General features: G+C 48.8%; 1 protein-coding gene across 1 annotated transcript in view; it reads left to right on the top strand.

Moving 5' to 3' along the window:
- LOC122247781 (discoidin domain-containing receptor tyrosine kinase B) overlaps positions 1-5,000 on the top strand; it is a gene marked incomplete at its 3' end in the record, with an annotated part of 216,439 nt that overhangs the window by 101,446 nt on the left and 109,993 nt on the right.

Here is a 5,000-nt window from a genome sequence, read left to right as displayed (position 1 = left end):
TTTGTTACCCCCCCCTCTCTCTCTCACACACACACGCACTCTCTCTCTCTCTCTCTCTCTCTCTCTCTCTCTCTCTCTCTCTCTCTCTCTCTCTCTCTCTCTCTCTCTCTCTCTCTCTCTCTCTCTCCCCTCTCCGTCTCCCTCTCTCTTTACACACACACACACACACACACACACACACACACACACACACACACACACACACACACACACACACACACACACACACACGCACACACACACACATATATTTATCTCACCATTCCTCCCTTTCTCCCTCCTTCCTTCCTTCCCTCCCTCACTCTATCTTCATTCTGAGCAGTGCATCCGATTAAGAAAATGTAAAAAAGTAAAGGGAGACAAAAGGGGATAGGAGAAAGAGAAATACATAGAAAGAGAGAGAGAAAATAACCCAGAAAAAAAGGGAGATGGTGTACACAGAAAATCACACTGGTACCCCCCCCACACACACACACACTGCCCTCTCCCTCCCGCAGAAAATCACCCTGGTAACACCCCCCCCCCTCCTCCTCCCCCGACCCCCTCTTCCCCACAACGCTTTCTCCCCGAGGTGACAAGGGAAGGTGCGAGGGGCGTGTTGTGTGACCTCTCACTTACCTCCGACGCGATAATTGCCCGTACGGTGGCCATATCATACCCCCTATCCCCTCCCTTCCCTTCCCTTCCCCTCCACTGCCAACCCTCTTTTCTCTTCTCCTCTCCTCCCCTATCCTCTCCTCCCTTCCCCTCCACTGCCAACCCTCTTCTCTTTTCCCCTCTCCTCTCTTCCCTTCTCCTCCCTTCCCTTCCACTGCCAACCCTCTTCTCTCTTCATCTCTCCTCTCCTCCCTTCCCCTCCATTGCCAACCCTCTTCTCTCTTCCCCTCTCCTCCCTTCCCCTCCACTGCCAACCATCTTCTCTCTTCCCCTCTCCTCCCTTCCCCTCCACTGTCTACCTTCTTCTTACTTTACCCTTGCTCCATATATCGTCCCTTACTTTCTCATTTTTTTCTCCCTTATCCCTTTTCTCCTTCCTTATGGTTATTACCTATTCTCTACCCCCCCCTTCCTCCCTCTCTACCCCCTTTCCCTATTGTGTTGTTCCTTACTTATCTAAATCCCTCCTTCCTCCCCTCCCCCCCCACTCCTCTTCGTCCCTTTCGCCTCCTGCTCTACCCCTGTCGTGCCGCTGGGCGTGGGCGTGTTCCTGGGAGGTGACTGAGTGGGCGTCGGCGAATGGGCGGGGAAGATTCTCACATTCATCATAGGCGTGCAGGAGATGGGATGCGAGGGACGGGGTGGGTGAGAAAGAGAAAGGGAGGAAGGGAGGAGTGAGGTGGACAGAGAAGAGAAAGGGAGGAAGGGAGGAGTAAGGTGGACAGAGAAGAGAAAGGGAGGAAGGGAGGTAGAGGAAGAGAGAGGAAGGGAGGAGTGAGGTGGACAGAGAAGAGAAAGGGAGGTAGAGGAAGAGAGAGGAAGGGAGGAGTGAGGTGGACAGAGAAGAGAAAGGGAGGAAGGGAGGTAGAGGAAGAGAGAGGAAGGGAGGATTGAGGTGGACAGAGAAGAGAAAGGGAGGGAGGGAGGGAAGGAGGGGATTAATGAATGAATGAAGGAAGGAAGGAAGGAAGGAAGAGCAAAATATAGGGAGGAAGAGGGTATGCATGAAGAAAGGTGGGAGAGAGTAAAAAAGGGAAAGAGGGGAGAGGGAGATAAAGAAAATGAGAGAGAAGGAGGAATGAGTAAGGGAGAGGGAGACAGACAGATAAAGGGAGGGGCGTAGAATGGAGGTAGGGAAAAATAGAAAGAGGGAGTTACGGTATAAAAGATATAAGAATGAAACAGAGAGGTAAAGATAACGAGAATGAAGAAGGCGGACAACGAGAAAGAAGGACGGAGAATGGGAGAAGAGAAAAGAAAAGTGAGAGACAGCGAGAAAGAGATTAAGAGAAGTGATGGCGAACAAAGAGAGAGAGAGAGAGAAAGGTAGAGGGAAGGACAGAGGGAAAGAGAGAGGGGACACAGAGAAAGAGATTAAGGGAATAGAAGAGGCAGAAAAAAAGCGAGCGCAAGAAACGAAAGAGGGGGAAAAACAGAGAAAGAAAGAGAGAGTGAGGAAAAGAAAGGAAAAGAGGAAGAAATAGAGAGAAAACGAAAAAAAAAGAAGTAGGAATAGCAGAGAAGGGAATAGATAGAAAGAGAGATAGAGAGAATGGAAGTAAGAAGAGCGGAGAAAGAGTGACGAGAGGGAGAGGGCGATGAGGCAGCCAAAACGGAGAGAGCAGAGCGCGAGGTGGGAGGCAGAGGCGGTGTTTGAACAGGTATTTAGCATTACGGTGTTGGGACTGCCGCCGCTCGAGGGAAAGGCTAGGCTGGGGGGAGGAGGGGGAGGAGGGGGAGGAGGAGGAGGAGGGGGAAGAGGAGGAGGAGGAGGAGGAGGAGGAGGAGGAGGAGGAGGAGGAGGAGGAGGAGGGGGAAGAGGAGGAGGAGAGGGAAAGGGAGGAAGAGGAGGGGGAAGGGGAGGAGGAGGAGGAAAGGGAGGAGGGGAAAGGGGGGAGGAGAAGGAGGGGAAAGGGGAGGAGGTGGAGGAGGAGGAGAAGGAAGGGAAAAGGTAAGGGGAGGAGAAGGAGGGGGAAAGGGGAGGAGGAGAAGGAGGGTGGAAGCAAGAGAAAGAGATAAACGAGGAAGAAGGAGGTGGACAGGGAAGGAGGAGGAGTAGAAAGAACAAAATGAAAGAGAAGAAGGAGGAGGAGGAGGAGGAGAAGAAGAAGAAGAAGAAGAAGAAGAAGAAGAAGAAGAAGAAGAAGAAGAAGAAGAAGAAGAAGAAGAAGAAGAAGGAGGAGGAAGAGAAGAAGAAGGAAAAGAGGAAGGAGGAGGAAGAGGAGAAGGAGAAATACTACTAGTAGTAGTGATAGCCAGGGGAAGGAAGAAAAGAAGGAAAAATAAAGACAAAGATAGAAATATCTTAGAGATTTCCCCGTGTTCATAGCTCAGCGTGTGGCCGTGATGTCTCACCTGATATGAGAGATAAGGTCATTATGCAGAGATAGGGCGGTTGAGAGACAGGTCGTGCGGTGACAGGGGCGCCCATGGGTACGAAGAAGACACTTGGGTTCCTTTTCTCCGAAGCAGTCACTTCCCGTCAGCCCTTCGGATGCTGCTACCTCGTTTGACCTAGTTCGTGGGGTTTTGCTCTTGTTGTTGTTCTCTGGTGTCTACTTTATTCTCCTTTTTTCCCCTTTCGTCTCTCTCTTTTTCTTTCTTTCTTTCTTTCTCTCTTTTTTTCTTTCTCTCTCTCTTTCTCTCTCTCTCTCTCTCTCTCTCTCTCTCTCTCTCTCTCTCTCTCTCTCTCTCTCTCTCTCTCTCTCTCTCTCTCTCTCTCTCTCTCTCTCTCTCTCTCTCTCTCTATCTATCTATCTATCTCAGTGATTCCCAACCAGAGCTGCGCAGACCAACGCCAGGGGCTCTCTCCCTCTCTTTTTTTTCTCTCTCTCGCTTCTCTTCTCCCTCCCTCTCTCCCTCTCTCCCCTTCTCCAGGTAATCAACATGGCCCGATACAACAATTTGTTTGGCAAATAACCCCAAGCTCTTAAAAGATAGACGAGGGGAAAAAAGGAGTAATCGAGCCTTTTTCATCTTAATTTTTTTTTCTCTCTCCTCCAACCGGACATCATCAAAGCGAAACGAGAGATGTGGTGTGTCTCTGCTCCCTGCCTCCTCCCTCCTCTCCTCCCCCCCCTCCACACCTACTCTCCCACCCTCCACACCTCCTCCTCTCCCCACCCCTCCTTCTCAACTCTCCTCCCCTCCCTCCACCACACCACTCTCTAACCTCCTCCCTTCCCTACACCACCCCGCCCTCTTACCTCCTCCCCCTCCCTCCACCACCCCACCCTCTTACCTCCTCCCCACCCTCCATCACCACCCGTTTCCCCCTCCCCTCATACCACCTTCTCCCCATCAGCTCACGGGGGAGGAGGGGGTACTGAGGAAAAGAGGGGATGGGGGGATGGGGACTATGTTCCTATATCTTAGGTGATCAGAATCCGTCTGATATCAATGATGTGTCTGTGTGGAGGGAGGGAAGGAGGGAAAGGAAAATGGGATGGGGACGGAGGATAAGAGGAGTAAGAAGGGAAGGACGTAAACAGAGAGAGAGAGAGAAAGAAAGAAAGAAAGAAAGAGAGCGAGAGAGAGAGAGAGAAGGAAAGGCAGAGAGACAGAGAAGGAAAGAGAGAGAAAGAGAGAAGAAGGAAAGGGAGAAAAGGATTGAGAATGAAAAAAAGAAGGAAAAAAACATACTAAACAGACATATTAAAAGCATATGATAATATTTACCCGATATAGTCTATAGTGACATTACGAACCCATATTCCCGTCCGGTACAAATCCCCCCTCCCCCCAAAAAAAAAGGGAAAAAAAGAAGAAAAATCTTACTTGCTATCACTTGAAATTTCACTTCTATTATTTCCACGCACGAGCGGTTACAAACTTTTGTAATCTCGGTGCAAATAGATTATTCTGTACCCAGGCTGTAACCGAAAGAACAACTTGGGGTTTTATCATCATTATAAAGATTATTCCTGAGACGTGAATTCTTAATGTCATTATTACGACTCGAGTGGTGAAAGTTATGGTGAAGCTAATGAAGGCTGGAATGGTGGTGATGAAGGTAACAGAATGGTTATGGTGATGATTGTGGATGCTTTGATTATTGTGGTGAATATCATGAGAGATAGTGATGATTATTGTTATTTATGTTAGTATTATTGTTATTATCGTTACTATTATTCCTGTCATAATCATCATCATCACAACATCATTATCACTACCTCTATCATTATTATCATCACCACCACTGTCATTATCATCATCATCATCATAATCATCATCATCATCACCACCATCATTATCATCACCATCATCATCATCATCACCACCACCATCATCACCATCATTATCATCATCATCATCATCATTATCATCATCATCACCATCATCAT

Source organism: Penaeus japonicus, unplaced genomic scaffold (assembly GCF_977035675.1).
Source record: "Penaeus japonicus unplaced genomic scaffold, GWHDUDI00000001_assembly GWHDUDI00000007, whole genome shotgun sequence".
Taxonomy (NCBI): Eukaryota; Metazoa; Arthropoda; class Malacostraca; order Decapoda; family Penaeidae; genus Penaeus; species Penaeus japonicus.
The sequence above is the reverse complement of the archived record's forward strand: the minus strand, read 5'-3'. Positions and strand labels throughout refer to the sequence as shown.